Here is a 23,219-nt window from a genome sequence, read left to right as displayed (position 1 = left end):
CACACGTCATCTGACCTTGCATCAAATACTACTAGTACTACTACAATAAATTATCCTTCAAAACTCACAAGCAAGATATTACATTCAAATACTGTCAATCTCAACAAGAAATGGGATCTTGTAGATTACTGTTATTTTTAGGTCTAACAAAATCTTGATTAAAGGATGACATTATTCTGTCAGCATATATTTCACCAAATTATGCTGTACATCAAAACTATAAAAACAGAAATAGTGACAGACATGGATTAGGTATATTGATCCTTACAAAAAATGTTTCTTCTTCTTCTTTGCCAAAAAGAAAAATTGCCACTCAGGACATGCCAAGATATTAACTCCAGTTTCACATATTCTTCCTCATTGGTTCATAGGGTCATAGGGACTGGTCTACTGATTTGTGAGGATAATTACAATGCTAGCCTTACATTTCAATGGCAGTGTTTTAGCCCTTATATTTTGGGTATGAATAACCCAGAGGGGGCAGAACAAGGATATGTTGGGATGTTACCTGTTCTCCGTTTATATAAGGGATATGGTTGCTAAGTTGGGGGTGAATTTACGTTTTTCCATCCACTCAAATTTCATTTGAATAGTATAAGAGAAGTACTCTGTCATATGTGGAGTGGAAGACTGTTTCACAGGAGTTGTATTCTTTGCGATACATGACTATCCCTCTAATATGTCCTGTTTATGCTTTAAAAGATGCAGAGATCCCTTGATAAGGTGTTTATGCTATCACTGGACTTGCAAATGTGTAGTAGCTCAGAAAGGATAGGGTCTGGCTCTATACGCATCACTTAGTAGCCTATATTATACCAAGAAAAGGGACAAAACTTTAGGCCCTTGACTTTTTTTTTAGTGATAATGCATTGTGGTTGTTCCAGTTATGTCAAGTACTTGAACAGTTACATACTGAAAGGAATACTATATGCAATGACCGGCCTAATAAGGGCAGAGTACAGTGGAATGATTGCATTCCTGAACCTGGACACCATACCATGAGATATAACTTATGCAATGAAAAGGGACTTCCTTACTTACAATAATGGGCATGTAATGATCAAAGGACAGTTCATTGTTGACATAGGATCCCAGATCCCTGACTATGGGATCAGCATTCAGGGGCGTTTGGTCAATGTGATAGTTACAAGAGCGGTCCTTCTTGTTGAAGGATACTATTGTATGTTTCTTGGCATTTAGTTTTAGTCCATGGTTTTGACAAAAACTATTTGTTTGTGAAAGGTCGTCTTGCAAGATTTTGGTGTCCTCTGGGAAGTTTATGATGGCACCAAGTTTACAGTAGTCTGCAAACTTGGTAGGTATAGACCCTCAACATTTGCTTTGACCTCAAAGAAGTAAATGCCAAAAAGGTGTGGCCCAAAGACTGAACCTTGAGATACACCATTAGTGACAGGTCTTTTGGAGGAGGTAGAGAGCCTACCATAACTTCTTGGGTTGTATTTGTGAACAGTTTCCTAACCAGTGATTTACATATGGGTTCATATTTAACTTGGAGAGTTTATCTAGGATGCCTGAATGTGGGATGGTGTCAAATACCTTTGCAAGGTTTAGATATGTGGTGTGTACTGACTTGGTCTCATCCATTGCTTTGGTAACCTTCTCAAAGATGTCAACCAGATTAAGTAAGCTGGATCTCCCTTTGACAAATCCAAACTGGCTTTGGTCAAGGATTTATAGTAACTATGCTGATACTTCAGGACATCTCTCTGGGGAAAACTGTATTCTAACAGGGAACTTTAATTTCAGTGGCTTGCGGTCAGGTAAAACTAAATTACTCCCGTCCACTTCAATGCAGAATCTTTCTACATTAACTACTGTCCCAACAGAGAGAAAATCATTTATCACCAGTTGCAATTATCACATATATGCCACATAAATGCAATTACACATTGGTTCATCTGATATGTATATACGATCACCGTCTAGTTTCTACCTGGTTATCCTAAGGATCTAAAGCCAAACTGCTTTCAAGGATCTAAAGCCAAACTGCTATCTACATCACAATCAAATCAATCATGCCAAATAAAGACATATTCTCTAGGCTGCATTGGTAAATGCCAGTTGTGTATTGATTATGATACATATTGAAGTCATCCCAGCTCTTGATAGCTTCCTGTTAATTTTTACAGCATTCAAAACAATTAATTTAAAAGCATAATGATGGAAAGAAAATATATACCCATGACTGCTGTCCTCACAAGTCACAACTTGACACTACAGAGAACACATAGAAAGAATAGAAAAGAACAAATAACTCTTTCATGCAAATGACCCTTTCATATAAGCTTATTTTAAAACAGTGGTTGTCTTCTAAAGCAGCCTAAACAATCTATCTGAGCAAACAGGTTAGCTGACATCTTAAGAAATGATGGATAATCTTTAAAGACTTAGCAGTCTCTTGTTATAACAACAAAGCTAAAGTACAATATCTCTCTGCATTTACATGAATCAATTAACTTTTAGACACATTTCTAAAGTAGATAAACCTGAGAACTTTGCTTCTTCTAACTCAAACATCACTGTACTACTTTCTGAGCCATAGCCCTTCTATGGCAATGCATTCATCCATTCAAAATAATTCAGCATTTGTTAGAAGATATACAGAACAAGCTTAGCCACTGTAATGGTCTGCATCCATCACTTCTAGAAATAGCAGTACTGGTGACAGCTAGACAACTAACCCACATTATTAAACAGATGTCTTACCACACGACGATTCTTCTCATTTTTAATCATGCAACAATTATTCCTGTATCAGAAGTACCAATCCTTATTGGTATTACTGACCAAGTCTATATCAAACTTAAGACCAATTAGAAAAAAATTCTTGAAAAAAATGTCATAGGAACAGCTACTTGAATATTGTTCAAATAATAGCCTTCTTGCATATGCACATCATGGCTTAAGAACAGGTCACAATACTCAACCAGCAATGCACACTACTAGGGACCACATTTTCAGAAAAATAAAAAATGGCCTATTTTCTGCTGCATTATCTATGGATCTACAAAGAGCTTTTGGAGCTGCACATTACTCTTTATAAAAGACAAAAAAATCTATATTTATTCTTTCAGGGAAGGTCTCCATCAGTGGTTTAGCAGATACTTAAAAGATCATACCTTCACTGTAAAATGGAACTACTCAGTAGAATGTAAACTGCAGGCAGGATTGCTGCAGGGATCAGTTTTGAGAGCTATCTTCCTTTCCAAACTTAATTGGCGATCTTCTGTACACTTTGCCAAAGCCTCAATTAACTCTTTAAGCAGATAATCACATTGTCCTAAACCTGAGCTTTAGCTCAGATAAGTCTGCAAGTAGAGTTTAATCAAGCGTGTACCTGACTTATAACTGATAGAATCAACATACGTCCCACAAATCTGCAAAACTGGCACCAACTACAAACTCCAGAATGCAGAAGCCCTTTTGATTAAAGGCACACCAGTACCCTAGGTCACTTGTATTAGGTATCTACCAACAGACTCTAATCTTTCCTGCATATTACACACAAACAATCTATAAGACTTGCAAACAACTCAAAACTTTACTGCAGTTTTCCAAGCCACTTTACAGCGGATGCAAAAAAAGCAGAATGCTTGAAAATATTCACTGGAAGGGATGAATACTTCTGTTGCTTGCCTTTCACTCTACTGATGCCACTTCTGCCAACCGCTTTGCAGCAACTTTGTCAAGTTATGGGACCACTACAATGCAGCATTAAATGAGGAGGAACATACTGTATTTAACATGCTGGCTTAGCTGTACTACGTGACAAAAAAAGAAATAAAAAAAACTCAAGTCACTCTGTTCTCCAGCCCAGAAACTTTAACTACTCTTTCCATGTGGGGAACAAGCCCACCACCACCTCCTACATAAAAGTAGTAGGAAGGAATATATTAAATTGCAATGCTTTAACATTCACTTCCACTGCTTGCATTTTACTATTTTGGCAAGTCACATCTACTTTGAATAACATTAAATAAAAGCTTTCTTCATGTTTTTCTTTGTCACAAGACAGATAATGTCACAGTTTAATGTCATTACAAACAAATTTTTTACCTATCCCTGCTACAGCCACATCATCATTAAATGCATTTAGTTTCACATTATTATACCTCAAACACTGTTCATCTCTAGCACAAAACTGGCAGCAGTAAGTACAAACTACATTTTATGATCAATGAACTAGGGTGCCATTATACTCTGTAGTTATACATTTGCCGAGGTGACATACATTTATTATTTTTGAATATTATAAAATTATTTTCTTATAATGTTTTTGTAATACTTTGGGGCTTTTATCCCTGGGCCTCCACTGAAAATGGCCACCTACCCAGTCGGACTTTCCTGGCAATCAAATGTCAATGAATGAATGAATAAACAAATAGTTCACAATTACTCCAGCTGTCTGGAATAGGCTTCCTGTTTATATTATGAATGAACCAAATTGTTTATCACTCAATAAGACACTTAAAAAGCCTCCTAATTTGCCCAACTGACTGCTCAAGGCATCTCCTCTTAGATAAAAAAGATCATCTTTTCCCTGAATTGTCTCTCATCTGACCCATACTATAATACAGTTATCGGCATGGTTTGTACCTACACAAAATATCTATCACAACAAGTAGTTCCTCACTAAAACAGTATGAACTTTCTCTGTTACCAACAACATCTAAAAGTCCCGTCTCTCTTACCTTTCCTTCTCTTCTCTTTCACCAACAGATTCTTACAAAGTTATCTATGCCTAGCCTACAAAATGGTAAATGGCCCAATTCCTGTTTGATCTACTGCATATCAACAAAATTGGTAATAAGAGAAATGCAATATTGAATGATCAATATCTATAGTGCAAAATAAATGGATCAGTTGATTGACGGATCGCTCTCCTAAAGAATTTTCCACTTTTAGAACAAACTCCCACTTTCTATAAAGCAAGCTACATCCCTCAGTAAGTCTAACTCAGATGAATGGATAGAAAAAAAATAAATTTACCCTGAGCTGAACACCCCTCATGCCTTACAGACAGGGGAAGTAAATATTTTTATACAACAGTAAAGTTGAAGTGGCTAAGGTTTCAAAACACATAATTGGTCATTTGCATGCTAACAACCTATGAATGTATGAACCTTCTGGATGCCTTAAAATATCATCATTATTACAGAGACAATGGCTAATCACAACAGTTTAAAACAAATAGCAATTCCCACATCAGTGCCATAACATCATGTAAATAATGCTATAGAAATGCATATGTGGTAATTATTTTCTGTTACTTAACTTATTATTTTGTACAACAAATCTTATCTCAATTGTATTTATCTAAGCCAACTGTTTATATATATATATATATATATATATATATATATATATATATATATATATATATTTAGGACAATTCTGTGTATCCGAGTGTAACTGAAATTTTCTTCTCTTCTCTATAAATATTTCTCTTTGGGTAGCTTGTAGTCCAGGTTATGTCTGGAAAAAGTTTGAGGACCAGTTCACTCACCAGGTCAACATGTACAAAAATACAAATGTGCATACCTATATACTGCCCACACTACAATGTTGCTTGAAAAAAAAGACAAGTAAGAGTTGCTATCCTCCTCATCCTTTAAGTAAATAAGCAAATAAATTGGCATCTGTATAGTTATTTATGTTTTCAGGGGGAAAAACAATGTGCTTATTAGACTTTTTACTTTACTCTCTGAAAAAAGCTAATATCATTTAATATGGCACAAAGTAAATTTGCTGCATAGCAACAAATCAATGTAGTATGTTCAGATTTGGCATTGAGCTTTAATAAAATCCTTAAGATATAAGAGCAGTCTTATGTCTAATTAAAACTCTACTTAGCCACAATAGTTCCCTAAATGTCTTAAGACACTTCGTGGCATTGATGCATGACCTATTGTACAAAAGTACTAAATGTAAGGTTAAGCAGACATTTTTCTGCCACAGTTTGACACTGTGAATTTTATTCACTTTTCATTACAAGTGGTTATATATTTTCTCTTCAGGATGGAAAATACAGCATGTGCCCAGAATACATCAAAAGCACAAATTCCCTATCAAAGAAACATTGCTTGTCAATACAAGCAAGGCATGGGCAAACTTCTTTTGTTGAAGGGGCCCCATTGACACAGTGTCAATGGGGCCAGATGGTGTCCCAGGCTGCGTCTTGCATGAACTACAGAACAAACTAACCCCCCACCTAAACACACTGTTCAACCTCAGCCTCTCCACTGGCTACATGCCCACAGAATGGCACACAGCAATGGTTATTCCACTCCACAAAGGATGGGCCACAACTGACCCTGGTAACTATCACCACATAAGCCTGACTAGCCTGGTCTGCAAGGCTATGGAGCGCATCATCATGGAACTTATTAACAAAGACATTGGGAACCTCCAAACACTTGACCTGACCCAGTTCGGCTTTGTTAAGGGCAGATCATGCCTACTAGACCTGGTTGACTTCTTTGAGACAGTCACCAAGGTCATAGACGAGGAAGTGGAAGGTTGGCATAATGGTTAAGGTGTTTACCTTACAAACATAAAGTGCAGGGTTTGATTCTCACATGGGGAAATTGGCTAGGCTGAAAATGGCCCACAAGGGCAGTTAGCCTAGTACTAATCTATGAACCTATGAAAGTTGATTCACACAGCCTACCTTGACCTTGCCAAGGCTTTTGACACCATTCCCCACTCGGGTACTACAGAAAAACTCACCAGCCTGAACATAAACCCCTACGTCACGAGATGGGTTGCCAACTGGCTTACAGATAGAACTCGCTCGGTAAGAATAGCGGGCTCCAGGTCCAACTCTAAACCAGTCACAAGTGGTGTCTCGCAAAGCTAGGTCCTGGGACCCCTACTGTTCGGCATATACTTCTCAGAAGTACAGGCAAACACAGGAGAACTATGACTAACCAAGTTCGCCAATGACTGCAAACTGGGAGCCATAACTGACTCTCCGGCTGACACGGACATCCTCCAAAAGGGCCTTACTGAGACAGACGTCATGGCCTCAAGCTAAATGCCAAAAAATGCATAGTCATCCCGTTTGGGAAAAACAAAACGCCCACGAATTTCCACATAGGTGGCAGCCCCCTTAATACAGAAGGGGTAACAACAGATCTGGGGACCCAGGTAGATAGTAATCCCTCCTTTGACAATCATATTGCCAAAGTAGTTAGTAAATCCTTCTATGTGGCCCATCTAATTACTAAAGGGTTCGCATCTAGAAATAAAGAGGTTATAGTGCCCCTCTACTCGCCACTCATCAGACCCATCATAGAGTACAATGCCCCATTTGGGATGTACCTCACAAGACACTTCCAACAACTGGAAAGACCACAAAAGTACCTCACCAGGAGGATTACTGGCCTCAAACATATGTCCTATGCAGCCCGGCTGTACTCAGTGGCATATCACTTTCTCAGAGGTGATCTCTGCCTGACTTACAAAGCCATGTCCAACTCAGAATTCATGGACATGCTCCACCTAAAGAAATCCAAGTCACTGTGAGCCACACACTCCAGTGAGCTAAACCTTGCCACAACAATAAATAGAACATGCTGGAGGGATAGATTCCTGTCACAGAGACTCCCCATGCTTTGGAACAAAATTCCAAACTACATTACACAGAGCCCCTCACTAACACTTTTCAAGAGAAACCTTGATGAGTGGATAGGTAACAGAAAATACACCCCTGGGATCACTTCATTGGCTCTGCTTGACAGAGGATCAGTTAATTAAGCAATGGGGTGGCGAAAGCCAACACACTCTGGCTAGGCTTTTAAATGCCTTCGGGCAGATAGCCTAGTACCTACCTATGAACCTATAACATGTTAATCTCACATTCACGTGTACACTTCAGAAAAATCCCTAATGGCCGAAAGTAGTCTTAAATACATTTTGTATGCTGGTATTCTAGTGTAATTCTCTGAAATCTAACTAAGGACTATCAAAGATGGGAGTGACACACTGCTTTGTATAAGGTATGTGATGATGTGAGGTATTGTCAGCAATGCCAGAAGAAGTAAGGCAGTAGATGTATAATATATGCCAGCATAGCTAGCTGCAGTTTTGTAAAGAATTATATGTAATTTGTACACCGAGCTGATTTGTAAGGATGCTTGCGCTGAAAATGTATTTGTAAAGCTGCTTGTGTTAAAAATGTACCAACAGTGGAACCTGCTGGACAGAAAAGAAATACACCTGTATACCAGATTGTGTTGTAAATGTTGAAATGCATATATTGTAACAGAGAATACTGGAAGAGAAGAGGTTAGTCTCAGTCCAGCTAACCTTAAAACATAGTCTGAAATTAAATTACCTGGTTTAGGCCATAAAGATTGTTTCTTATAGTTCTGACTGTAGCCAGAGACAAAATGTCTGTGAAAACCAGGACTAGGAATCCTACTGTATTGACCTTAGGGGTGAAGTAATTGCTATCATGGAAGGGTGGAATTTTTGAAATGGTTTTATAGCCTCCAGATGCTATAACACACCTTAGAAAAGCTCTGTGTGCTTGGTAACACATATGTGGGAAATTCTGGTTCAGTTTCTAGTAAAGTGGGTAGTATGGTACCCAGAAGTCAGGTGACCAGATGTATGTGATGTCGTTCTATAATCCAGCACAGAAATGATGTTTTAATACTAGATGAGACAGAGTCTCACAGCAGTCTGTTTTTTGGAACTGACAAGACCACTCACCCACTTCATCTTGCCTTGCTTTAATGAGTAACCAGGGAATAGTAATTCTTTAGGTCAGTCAGGAAAGTATAGTGAGATTAGCTAAGTACTGTTTTTCTGTATCTGTGTGAATCTGTTCATCTGTGATACTTTTAATATTTCCTGTGACTAAAACTCTGCTGTTTAATAGTTAGTATTTTCATGTTCTTTTATTATTTAATATGTTTAAACTTTTCATTGTGGCTGGTCTTTTAGAGAATACATTAACCTTATACTTATTTGAAGACACTGTGGCCACTCCTGAAAACCTTGCTGCATTGGTCAAACACTAATATTTGTATTAGCATTCATTTTACTCAGTACAATTGGGTACCTTTGTAAGATCCTTAGAGTAGTTGGCTGGTGGCAGTATAACTCCCTTATAGTATGGGCAAAGGTAGCAGATCTAGTAAATCTGTGCCAGCCTCTCTGTGTGTGTGTGTGTGTGTGTGTGTGTGTGTGTGTGTGTGTGTGTGTGTGTGTGTGTGTGTGTGTGTGTGTGTGTGTGTGTGTGTGTGTGTGTGTGTCAGTGAGAGAACCAAATCTGAAAGAGTGTGTATGTTTGTCAAGTATTTGGAGCAGGGACACAGAGCACAGGTTTCACAGAGAGGGTGGTGGAGGACTTGGCTTGGAACACTTGGCTGAGGACTCTACAGCTGTGCCAGTGGGGAGTCTTATTGGGGGCCTGGAGAGAGAGAGGGAGAACCATCCCGTGGCCTGAGTGTGTTCCCGGTGTGCTCTTAAGGGAAACTGTACTTGGTGTAGAGAGTTATATCTGAAAATACTGTATGTATCTATTTTTGTTCCAAGTGACCTTCCCTCACAGGTGTCCATGGTAAGGATGGAGACTCATTGATTACTGGCCCAGAGCAGGAACATCACAGGGTGGTACTATGTTTATGGTTTTAATATTTCAATATTATAGTCTGGTATACTCCACTGCATTCAGTTTCAAATGGGGTGCTTATACCATTTTTGTTCTAGGTATGGAATGCAACACATGTCTTGGAGTATATCTGTCTTGATTTGTCACTGCATCAGAATTAAAAAAGAAAAGAAAGAAAGAAAGAAAGAAAGAAAGAAAGAAAGAAAATGCAAATGAGTCTAGAAAAAACTAACTTTTTGCCAGTTAAAGCATGTCCTGAATTACACTTCCTATGCTAATGAGGATACAGTGCTGGGGTCAGCAATGAGCTGCAATGAAATCCTTAAGGGAATAACAGTAGTCACAAATAAATTTGTTTATGAAAGTTCAAGGATAAGTACCTGTAAGTCTGGTCATGAAGTCTTAAAGGGGGTCGAGATAAAACCATGTAGAGATAGTTTTTTTTCATAACAACAGTCCACCATGTTGCACTATGATTGGTTTTCCACATGGTTTCTGCTCAGAGTAAGGAATGCAGAACATGCCCACAATGTAGGCTTACTAAGCTGTCATTGTAAAATACGGAAAACCTCAATGTACTTCACTAGACAAGGCATTGGATCGGTCAATGCAAATATATAAAGGTCAAAACTCAGTCCACTACAGGGGAAATTCAAGACAGATCTGCACTGAATTCCACAAGGAAAGAATAGCATTTATAACTCCAGTGTGCTCCTGAGTTTCGATGGATAGCTCCCTGAATTTTTTTATCCCATTTTCAAGGGAGTTTAAAATGCTGTTTCTTTGACAAAGACATGCACAGTCATTTCACTGTCACGATCTAACATTATGTATTATACTTAGGTTTCAATTAGGAGAGGTATATGACTACTGCTCAGAGTCATGCAGATTATCCAGAGTACATCTCTACGGAATGAGCTGCATGGAAATCCCTAAAGGAAGAATGTCAGCTTAAGATTCATTTCAGACATGACTATCCTACTTTTATTTCCTGGATATTTTCTTAAGAAGTCTCAAGAAGCACTAAAAAGTGCCCTATTATACACAGGAGCTAAATGTAGGTTTTCACAAACATTTTATTATCATAGTCTGGCATACAGCATGGTATTCAGTTTCCATTAAGGGCTGTACATGATTCTACATCTTTATGATCTGTCATTATGCAAGGAGTAGAAACTGTACATATTTTGTCAAGCAAAGCACTTATTTATCATCAGAAATTTGACACCACCAAAACACCATGTGCTGAAACTGAGCTACAGTGTGCTATACTCAAATAAAGCAATGAACTACTCTGAAATTCCTACGGGCAGAATATCAGTCATTGTTGCACTAGGTATTAGAGTACTCTGCACTCCTCCTCTAATAGTTGTTCCGTCTTTTGGCTTTTCCCGGTTAGGGGTCGCCACAGCAGAACTCTGGTCCGCTAATGATTGGCAGTATATTTTTACGTGCTGGCTTGCCGGGCCTAACGCACAACCTTCAACGAAGGAACGCCCATTCACGCATGTCGCTACACAGAAGACGCTCTGAGAATCGAACAGGCAACGCCTAACTGTGTTGTTAAGAAATAACAAAGGAGATTTGTCATATAGACTTTTACAGAGTGGTGTCAAATCTGGAGTTTAACAGGTATTTTCATATCTCAGTCTGGCATACTGCATTACAGTCTGTTTCCAACACGATGGGTGCATATATGACTTCTGCTCACTGCATGGAATGGAACACATTCATAACATACCTTTGGTGAGTTTTCAGGACATCAGAAATACAGATCCCATATACTTAACACAAAAGATAACTTGCAATATTACATATGGCATCCTCACACCTCTACACGTTTGAAGGGTGCTCTGACATTAAAATCACCACAGAGCTGCACTGAAATCCTTAAAGGTAGAAAGGTTGTCTTTCTTTTTTTTTTCAAAAACATTTTTATTTTGTTTTCATTATAAACATACGCAAATGTACATATAACAAATACAATAAAAAAAGAAAGGCTGTCTTTCTGAAGGGGAGGTTACAAGTGATTTACTCTAAGAGTGACAGGGTCATTATACAGAGTAATACTTTTGTAGTTTGATCACAGACTCAAAAAAAATCTGTATGCAGGTGTCACAACATTAATAAATACCCCCTTTCTCAAATTATAGTAGTCTGTTCTATTTCTACTGCATCTTAGGAATTTGGACTTCCCACTACTCTGCTAACTGTGAAGCCCAGAGTAGTACTACTTTAACTTTATAACAAACCCTGCAAAAGTTTATTCAGAGTAATATCCATCAGTTAAAATGTATATGCTTGGTTATCTGCTATCAAAATGGTGTAACCTTTTATCTTGCTTTGATTTACAAAATGAAATATATTTACTGTAAAAAATAAACTGTTACATTTTAGAATCCAAATATGAAACTTGGCAGGCTGTGTAAACATGGAGCTGGAATGCCAGTTCAAAGCAGAATTTTGGAATTTAACACTTTCCTTAAGCCTTCGAGACACAGAGAAAGATAAATTCTGTTTTCTGCTGGAACCTTCTGATGTTGTAAAGACAGACAAACAAGTATTCTGAACCACAAATTCTAGAATTTCAGCTGCATTTTAAAGGTGTATTGCCATTCTGTAAGCTGTGGTGGTACAGCAGTAGCGTTGTTGCCTCACAGCAAGAGGTTCTCCAGTTTGATTCTCGGCTGGAGTGCCTTCTGTGTGGAGTCTGCATGTCCTCCCCAAAGTCGAGTGGCCTCCGAAAGACATGCGTGAATGGGCATGCCTTCGCTGAAGGTTGGGCATCGGGCTGGCAACTCAGCACCATAAAAATCTACTGCCAATCATTAGTGGACCGGAGTTCTGCTGTGTCGACCCCCTAACCGGGAAAAGCCGAAAAGACAAACATTGACATTCAAATTCTGAAAGCAATGGCCCAATGACACCCAAACCTAATCCTCAAATATTAAAGTGCAAGCTACATATCTGCAGTTGATTATCCTCTTTTCAATTCCATTTCTAATAGTAAAAATTGAAGTGGATGATTTTCTGTTTCCTAGATAAAGTATAACCCTTATCTTAATGACATATGAATAATATTTATTACTGCCTGAACTTCATAATCAGTGTACACATTCATCACTTCAACAACTGTATGCAGAGTTATGATTTATTGTATTCTAACCTGCAATAAATTATAAACAGTTACAGTAAACCCAAAGTGCCATGGTCAGTTCTTTTTGTCCTGTTTATGTTAATAAAGGAGACATGGTACACACATACTTAAAATGTATAAGTGAAGTCATGACATGTTCACTGTCAAAAATAGATATCACAAGATGACCGCTTTGTCTTCCTTTTTGTTTCTCTACATGTAAAACTTGCAGGGACACAATGAACATGTCAGATGCATATTCATCATGCCTGAAATAAAATATAAATACTGTCTCATTGCAGCAATACCACTGTCTTTTCTAAACCCAATCAAAGAAGGTTATATTTGCAGTCGTCATTCAGTTTGGATCATGCAATGGAAAGACTGGAGAGCAAATACTGACAATAGAACATCAGAAAAGAGTTGGATCCTTAAACAGCTTTATCACAAAGACAGTAAGGTCACAGCAAAGAGTGGTAGTTCTGTAGCCAAACATCAGTGCAAAAGTAGCTCAGCTGTCCAAGCATGATAAGGTACACTTATCAGAATTTAGCACTTCAAAGTATGTACACGATTTATAGGAAAAACTTAATGAAATCCTTAGATGTGCATGGGTGAAGGGTGATAGGTCACCCTTCTGTGCTGGAAGGGTTATCTTCGAGAGCTAAATCTGAAGGCAGGCCTGGTGGGAGGACAGATTCTGACAGCTTGGACCCTTTAAATCAGGCAGGTTATGACCACCCTATGTGGCCTGGGTACCCAAGAGAGGTGAGGATCCTTGTGCTCTTTTAATGGGTAGTGTGGAGGTAAAGGCCTGGGACCTGATGATGACTGCAAAGACCCCATTCAGTTATTAGTGCTGGATGTGTTTTTCAGGAGGTGAATTTTATTCTTTCCATGGGCTATTTGTTGATTTCATGAAATGATGGCTACTGAAAAAAATCAGAATGGTTTACTTCCAAATCCTGTCATTTGCACACATCTAGTGATTGTAACGGACATGGACTGGTCAGGATTTATCCTACTTGCTTAAACTGTCATTTATTACTAACTTACTTAATAAACACATAACTGCAGCAATCTCATTCTACTGCAAGTGAGTCTGTGGTTTCTGGTTAAGTATAAGCATGTTTATTTCCATCCAGCAACAATGAAACTCAGATGTAAAAGTTCTAAAGGCTCTGGGACTTTGCCAGAGGAGGGATGGAGGAATAACATGTGAAGTAGGAAGGTGGGGGAGTAGGGGGGAGATGGTGAGAGTAGTTTAGTAGGACATATGCAAGACAAGTGGAGGGGGTGTGGCAAGGACTGAACAGGCATCTGAGAATTAGAAGAGAGATTATAACAAAGGAGTAGGTAAGGGTGAGCTCAGTACAGCAGAGGAAAAACAGGAAGATTTCCGAAGAAATGCATTCTCCATTCTGTGTAAAAGCAAGAAATGTATCTCAGCGAGTCTACGAACTTGCCGGCCTGCAAGGATAATCATGTTGGAGTATATGAAGGAATTTCCTTTTTTTCAGCTTTTTTTTTCTTTACTAATTGTCAGATAGACTAGAGTAGGGTTTTGCAGACATACGACTCAGAAAAGCAGTCTTGGAAAGTTAAATTTGTGGGGAGGCCTGGTGGGAGGGGACAAAGACATATTGGCCCCTTTTGGTCCCATGAGAGGGGTGGACTCTTGCATACCTTACTTGGTAGTAGGAAGACTGTGGGAGACAAAGCCTTGTATCTCTGATGATTGATTGGTTTTGCTGACCCTGTCAGCGATTTGTGCTGGAGTTTTTGGATGAGATAAATTTCATGATTAGCAAGGGCCACTTTTTTTCCCACCTTTCCTGTAACTTGTCTAGTCCCGATACAGATTTGCTGTATCCAGGACTGCTTGTAAGCTTCTTTCTGTGTTGGAGGGAAGCATTCTAGCTTATCAGTGGGAGTGATAAGCACTAGGTAGCCTACCTACCACAAGATCCAGGTACAGATTCTTAGTTTTAGCACTTGAATTTGCTTATTCGTGCTCAGCACTTGCTCAGAACTTGTTGTTAGTACTAAATAAGCTACAAATGACTACAGCACTCAACCTTCCTCTTTACCTAGAGGAAAACAGTTTTTGTACTTACTTTGCTCACTTGCTTAGAGAAAAACAGCTCTTCTACTCACTTTCTGCACTTGTCTAGAGGAAACTAGTTTTTTTATTCAGGCATGTCCAAGGTTCAGCTCCCAGTGTTCTCTCCTGTCTATATGATAAATTTGGGCATCTTGGGGCAATGTAGCAATTGCCTCATGTACACAGACAACCCTCTCATCCTACCACCCAACACCACAACCTGTGAGAGATGCACTTATCTAGCCAAACTGGAGGTAAAGCTCTCTCCAACCAGAAGGTAAACACATGCACCACACCACACATCACATAGTCCCACTAAACCTACACCACCAAAATCCACACATAGAAACACAAAAACATTCGCGGAGGCTCTCAATAATAATCTGCTCAAGCAACAGAGGCCTCCAAAGCAGAAATGCAAGCAACCTCCACCCCCCCAACACAACCCAAATGACACATAGCCCACAGACTCAGTGTGCCATTCAACCACAGCCCATAAGGCAAAACAATGTACCCAACACTCTAGTCATAGGTGACTCTATAGTCAGGCACATTGATGTTCCACTCACCAGGCTAAACAAGGAGAAGGTTACTGTCAGCTGCCTGTCGGGTGCCAGGATCCGCCACATAACCTACGCACTCAGGCCACTCCACAAGTACAAATTGAACTCTGTCATTGTCCATGTTGGTGTGAATGACCTGAGATGTACTTCCCTGGACTACATGAAAAGAGACCTGGAAGAGCTCTCCTATCTTGTAGCCCAGGCAGGTATGACTCTAGCCCTGAGTAGCATACTGCCATCGCCAAGAATGATACCGCAGTTGTTGTTCTATATTTCGGCTTTTCCCGGTTAGGGGTCACCACAGCGGAACTCTGGTCCACTAATGATTGGCAGCATATTTTTTATGTACAGAGTTGCCAGCCCTGACGTACAACCTTCAACGAAGGTACGCCCATTCACGCATGTCTCCACACAGGAGACGCTTTAGCTGAGAATCGAACGAGACATCGCCATACCGCAGTACAAGGACAAAATCATTGACTTCAACAATTGGTTATGCTTCTGGTGTCATTCTAAGGGGATCCAGTATCTGTCTGCCTGGCATGACATGGTGGACAGACCATGATGCTTTGCCAGAGATGGCCTGCACCTGTCACCCCTGGGATTCCGGATACTGGCCAAGGCCCTTGCTGCCCCTATAGTGCCTTTTTTAGGCAAGGCTCAAAGGACAAATTCACCACCATAACAGGAACAGTCAAGCAAAAACTGAGGGTAATGCTACTCAATGCTAGAAGTCTAAACCTCAAAATGCACTCCCTCGAGGCACTCCTTAAAATGGAGAACATCGATATCTGTGCAGTGACTGAGACCTGGTTCAAGGCTCCAGAGAGCACCCCTGCATTACCAGGCTACAACTCATACCACACTTCTCGGCCACCTAACCTGGACCGGAACACCAAAGGTGGAGGTGTGTCCATATTAATTTAGGATATCCACACCTCCAGGCTAGTTGCTCAGCATAACGCATCCGAGGTTATCCAAGTGCAACTAACTCTGGGCAAAACTGCAATCCAAATTGTAGCTTGCTACAGATCCCCCACCATGCCCCAGGATTCCCACTCCTCTTATCTTGATATACTGGAAAATATTAGGGTTCAACCAAACACCCTAATAATGGGCGATTTCAACTACCCCACCATTAACTGGGAAAACTACTCATGTACCAACTCCTTTGCTCAATGCTTTCTGGAATTCATAAATTCCAATGCCCTGGATCAACTTATCCACACCCCCACCAGGGGCAACAATATCCTAGACCAGTCATTACCAACATGAGTGACCAGTGTTCCCCACCTGAAGTCAACTCCTCATTGGTCAGATCCGACCATACGCTAATCACCCTAGATATCCACATCCCGCCCCCACCCCCCATTAAGGAAATAACAGTAAAAAACTTCTCCAAAGCCAACTTCATGCTTCTTAAGACAGAAATGGCGAACTTCATGACACCCATGCAGATGGACAATACAGTTACGACTGCTGAATCCTAAACAGATGCACTCTATAAGCACTTACACAAGTGCATGGATCGTGCTATCCCAAACAGAACTAAGACGCTATCCTCCAAAAAAAGGAAGCCAATCTTGTGGTCCCCTGCCATAAACAAACTCTACAACAGAAGGAAGAAACTGTTGCAAAAATGAGTAAAATCCCATGAGTGGAGGAGTTCCCTGGTCAGCCTCAGTAAGAAGCTGAGATCCCTTATAAGATCCTCTAAAGCTAGCTACGAAAATAAAATCGCCACTGATTCTAGGGACAACCACAAAGCATTCGACAGCTATGTCAAGAATCTCAATGGCAACACCCAGATCTGCTCTGAGTTACAGCACAATGGCATAAAAATTACAGAACCAACTGATACTGCCAATGTCCTGGCAGATGGGTAACTTTACCCCCCCTCTCACCCCCTAAAGGGCCCATATCTATACAGGATGAATGCAGAATCCCTGTAATCACAACTACACAAGTAAAAGCTGCACTCTCTAAAACCAAAAACACAGCATCCATGGGACCGGACAACATCCCAGGCTGCGTTTTACACAAACTTCAGAATGAAGTGGCTCCCCACATAAACGCCATGTTCAATCATAGTCTCACATCAGGCTTTGTGCCCACTGAATGGCGCACAGCAACAGTTATCCCACTCCACAAATGGGGAGCCACCACTGGACCCGGGAACTATCGCCCTATTAGCCTGACAAGCCTTGTCTGTAAGGCCATGGAACGTATCACCATGGAACTCATAAACAAAGACATTGGTAACCTCCAAACTCTGGACCCCACCCAGTTCAGGTTTGGGGAGCCACCACTGGACCCGGGAACTATCGCCCTATTAGCCTGACGAGCCTTGTCTGTAAGGCCATGGAACGTATCACCATGGAACTCATAAACAAAGACATTGGTAACCTCCAAACTCTGGACCCCACCCAGTTCAGGTTTGTGAAAGGCAGATCATGCTTCCTGAACCTGATCGACTTCTTTGAGGCAGTCACCAAAGCTGTAGATGAGGGTAAGGTGGTTCATTTTAACACCATTCCCCATTCTGGAATTATAGCTAAACTCACTAAACTAAGTATAAATCCCTACACCACAAGATGGATTGCCAATTGGCTCACTGACAGAACCCACACTGTAAAAGTTGCAGACTCCAAATCTACTGACAGAACCCACACTGTAAAAGTTGCAGACTCCAAATCTGACTTCAAACCAATAACAAGTGGAGTACCACAGGTTCAGTCATGGGACCTCTGCTGTTTGGTATCTACTTCACTGAAGTACAGGCTAACACAGAAGGCCTTTGGCCAACAAAGTTCACAGATGACTGCAAACTAGGAGCCATAGTTGAGTCCTCAAATGATGTGGACATCCTACAGAAGGGCCTCACTGAGACAGATGCCTAGTGTCATCAAGCTAATCAAGGTCAATGCCAAAAAGTGCATTGTCATCCCCTTTGGTAAAACTCTGCACCCATGAACTACCACATAGGCGGCAGTCTACTTAATGCCAAATGTGTAATAAGAGACCTGGGGATCCAAGTGGACAGTAGTCTTTCCTTTGATAATCGCATTGCCACAGTAGTCATGAAATCCTTCTACATGGCACACCTCATCACAAAAGGGTTCTCATCTAGGAAAAAAGAGGTCATTGTTCCCCTCTACTTGACACTCATTAGACCCATTATAGGGTACAATGCCCCTTTTGGAATGTACCTCACAAGACATCTGCAGCAGCTGGAAAGGCCACAGAAGTACTTAAAGAGGATTACTGGCCTCAAACAGATGCCCTACACTGACCATCTCAAAAAACTCCAGCTTTACTCCGTAGCATACTGCCTACTCCGAGGTGATCTCTGCCTAACATATAAAGCTATTTCAAACCCAGAGCTGTTGGACATGCTACACTTAAAGAAATGCCAGTCCCTCCGAGCTACACACTCTAGTGACCTAAACCTTGTCACCACAATAAACAGGACATGCTGAAGGGATAGATTCCTGTTCCAGAGACTTCCCATACTCTGGAACAAGCTACCCATCTATGTTAAGCAAAGTTCCTCATTAGCACTCTTCAAGAAAAATCTTGATAAGTGGATGGGAAATAGGAAATACACCCCGGGGATCACTTCTGTGGCTCTACTCAACAGGGGCACAGGAAAATAACTTTCTTGGGTGGCATAAGCCAGGGAACCTTGTTGGCTAGGCTTACTTAGGCCCTTGGGCCGATAGCCTAGTACCTATCTATGAACCTATTAGATGATGGTTGCTGTATTAGCCTGAAATGTTTCCTTCCAAGTCTTACCCCGGGAGCAAATCTGGATTGTAAATCACACCGATTGGTCATGATTTAGCCTAGAGGGTTTAATTGGTATTTGATGCTAAAAAGGACTAATAACTGCATGCATGCGGTTCTTTCATACAAATGTCAGTGTGTCTGAGGTAATTTCAATCCAATGATCATATATTTATTTATTTTATATTTGTTTACTGGGAAAGTCCGACTGAACAAAATGTCATTTTTTCAGCAGTGGCCCAGGGAGAAAAACTCCATATATCTAAATAAACTTAAGATAAATATACAACGTACAGATCAAATATTGATTCAATCTCAGATACAAAGACAAAATGAAAATACATGTTATACATTTCAGTGATACAATCATATAGTCTAGATAGGATACAGGGAATAGCAGTACTGTGACTGTAGGTAGAAAAGAAGCTAGTTAAGCATACATATGCTTAATAGGGGTATACTATTCAAATACAAAAATAACAGGTAAGACATCTATTTCCCAACCAGGGTTTGTGCAAGAACAGGTTCATGATTCTGATAGGTGTGCTTTGAGAATTTTTTTTTTTTTTTTTTTTTTTTTTTTAAGTTGGAAGCAGTTCTGATATTTAATGGCAGGGAATTTCAAGTTTTGGCTATGCGGTTGGAGTAAAGGGAAACTCCGGATGCAGTTCTTGGTTTGGATATATTTAGAAAGGATTTGTTACTGGAACATAGTACCTTGTTACCGGAGTAGTGTCTTGCTAGATTTTGAAGTACTGGTATTTTTTCTGGCTGATTTAGTATTCAATGGGCGAAGGTGAGTTGATTATAAACAAATAGATTTGGTAGTTCAAGCCAGGATAGTTATTTAAAGCCAAATAATGCTGAGATCTGAAATTTGTTACTGTGGCAAACTGTGATTTTATTATAGCAAGTTTTGAGTTTTGCTAGGTCAAATTACTTTATGTTTGTAAGAACTTTTGAGGAGTACAGTAGCATAGTGATAAGATGGGTTCTTGCTATAGTGGACTTTGAAGATTTATTTAGAAAGTGTCGATTTATGTACAGGGTTCCTATTTTTTTGTGAACTTTTTATGGTCTGTGATATGCGTATGTCGAATATTATATTATGGTCAATGACCACTCCAAGTAATTCTGTTTGGGAAACTGGAGAAATAATTATATGGTTTAGTGATGAGATATTGACTGGTGGGTGGGTGTCTGCAGCTCTAGTTGGATAGAGGAGCATGAGTTTTGCTTTGGTAGGGTTAAGTATAAGCTGTGCATTGTTTAGCCAAGATTCCATAGCATTAAGTGACTGCTGGATGACTTTTTGGAGTTTTTGCAGTGCTGGGGTGGCACAAGTCAGGGTGGAATCATTCACATACTGAACTATGGAGGCAACTGGGGTGGCAGTATGAACAGTGTTAGTGAAGACAATAAAAAGGACAGGGCCCAGAATAGATCCATGTGGCACTCCCAAGGTTACAGGCAATAATAAAAAGAGATTTTGTTGCCCTTTTACAGCTTGCTGGCATTCAGTTCGATATTGCTGGAACCAAGTAAGTGTAGAATGGCCAAGTTTAAGTTCCAGCAGTGTAGTTAGGAGTTTAGAATGGGAGACAGTATCAAAAGTTTTGGACAGATCAAGAAAGATGGAGGAAACTAAACTGTCACCATTGTAATGGTGGTTGATAATGTTAGTAAAGTTAACAAGGGCAATGGCGGTACTATGATTAGGATGGAAACCATGTTGAGTGATAGATAGAAGAGTACTGGTTATTAGATAGTTCAAGATTTGTGAATGAATGCACCTCTCAAGTATTTTTGATAATAGTGGTAGTATAGCTATTGGCTAGTAATTTGATAATTCTGTCAAGTTCCGCCTTTATGTAGTGGGATGATTTGTGACTCTTTCCAAATTTTAGGGGTTTGTTGTTCTTAGATGGACTGATCTATTAATATAGATACTGGACAGAATATTGTTTCTACTGTGGTGGTGGTGCTGCGGTAGCGTTGTCGCCTCCCAGTAAGACGTTGTCCTGTTCAATTCTCAGCTAGAGCGTCTTCTGTGTGGAGACATGCGTGAATGGGCGTACCTTCGTTGAAGGTTGTGCATTAGAGCTGGGAACTCTGCACGTAAAAATCTACTGCCAATCATTAGCGGACCGGAGTTCCGCTGTGGCGACCCCTAACTGGGAAAAGCCGAAAGACACAATAACAACATAGAATAAAGTTTCTGCAGCAAGTTTTAGATATTGGGCAGGTAGATAGTCAGCACCAAGTGTAGTAGGTTTAAGCCTTTTGAGATATTTAACTATGGTGTTTATTGGGACAGGGTGGAAAGAGAAGCTATTGGGATTTAGTGTGGGTACTATGCAAGTCTGGGTAGGGGAAGAACAATTATTGTTTGTAAGGGCTAGTATGGATTCAGTAAAGTATCTGTTAAATTTTGAGGCTATGTTGTCTTTATTATCAGTGAGTGTTGGGGAGAGAGTACTAGTTTGTCCTGGATGTAGGATTATTTGATGGCAGCCTAGAGTTTTTATGCGTTTCTTTGTTTTTTTTTTGTTTTTTTTTTTATTGGACACTGCTATGGTCATTTATTTCATCCTGTCTAATATGTTTTTAGCTTTAATTCGTAGTTCTAGATATACTTGTTTGCTAGTTGTAGTTTTGTCATTGAGACATTTCTCCCAGGCCTTCTCTCTAGTTTTTAACAGAGATCTTGTCTCTTTGGTTAGCCGGGGGCATAATCGTATTTTAGCCTTATTGTTCTAGGGGGGGGCAAGATGTTTAGGATATTGAGGAAGGTTGAGTTAAAGTATTCAACTGCAGTATCTAAAGGGAGATTTTTGAGTGGTGCTCAGTTGTATTTTTTAAACTAAACTAAACTAAACTAAACTAGTTATGAAGCCCTGGGGATAATTTTTTCTTATCTCAGATTTGGTGGTAGGTGTTAAGTTGATGTGGATTTATTCGATGTCGGAGAATGTAAGTTGGAATATGGTCACTGAGGCTGTCTGGGAGACAGCCAGAGTGTAGGGATAAATTTGGCTTGTTTGTAAGGATCTAGTATAGAACTTAATATTTGATGTTTTGTCTACTCTAGTACAAGTTTGGATTGTTTGTGAGAAACCATGTAGGTTAATGTGGTCAGAGTGATTTTGAGAGTTGCAGGAGAGCCAGCGCACAATAAGGAATCAATTCTAATGGATGACTTGAGAGAGGAATGTTGCGTTCGATTTAGGATGTGTTCTAGAGTGGTCAGAGTGTTACCAGGTGGGATGGAGGCTCCCACTATGTACAGATGTTTCTCTGGATTAATTGTTAGTTTAAAAAACAGTATTTCAGTGTTGGTTAAAGTTGGGATGGTTAGGTCTAGAGTTTCTAAAGTGAGATTGTTTTTGTATAGAAAGGCAATACCACCGCCACCACTTTTCTGTTGTCTATCTAGCCTATGCATGTTGCATCCTCAAGGAATTAGTTCTTTGTTAGAGATGTCTGGTTTTAGCCAGGTTTCTGTTATAAGGGCTATAACTGAAGTATATAGAGCAAGAGTGGCATGCAATTCTTGAATTTTGTTCATGATGCTCCTGAGATTTACATTAAGTATTAGGCACTGGGTGGCAGTGAAGAGTTACCGAATAGCTGGGTAACTACAGCAGAGCTAGTAAGAGAGACTGCTAGAAAAGTGCTTGGTGTGACATCTGGACAGAGGAAGGAGGACAAGGAGACCTGGTGGTGGAATGAGGAAGTACAGGAGAGTATACAGAGGAAGAGGCTGGCGAAGAAGAAGTGGGATTGTCAAAGAGATGAAGAAAGTAGACATGAGTATAAGGAGATGAGACGCATGGCAAAGAGAGAGGTGACGAAAGCTAAGGATAAGGCATATGGAGAGTTGTATGAGAGATTGGACACTAAAGAGGGAGAAAAGGACCTGTACAGATTGGCTAGACAGAGGGATAGAGCTGGGAAAGATGTGCAGCAAGTAAGGGTGATAAAGGA

At 40.0% G+C, this 23,219-nt stretch overlaps 1 protein-coding gene across 2 annotated transcripts in view; it reads right to left on the bottom strand.

The window, feature by feature from the left end:
* Window positions 1-23,219, bottom strand: part of VAC14 (VAC14 component of PIKFYVE complex) — a 3,391,123-nt gene that overhangs the window by 3,361,769 nt on the left and 6,135 nt on the right. The window lies entirely within an intron of this gene.

The sequence above is a fragment of the Protopterus annectens genome, chromosome 8.part0, assembly GCF_019279795.1.
Source record: "Protopterus annectens isolate FY-2018-M chromosome 8.part0, PAN1.0, whole genome shotgun sequence".
NCBI lineage: Eukaryota > Metazoa > Chordata > Ceratodontiformes > Protopteridae > Protopterus > Protopterus annectens.
The sequence above is the reverse complement of the archived record's forward strand: the minus strand, read 5'-3'. Positions and strand labels throughout refer to the sequence as shown.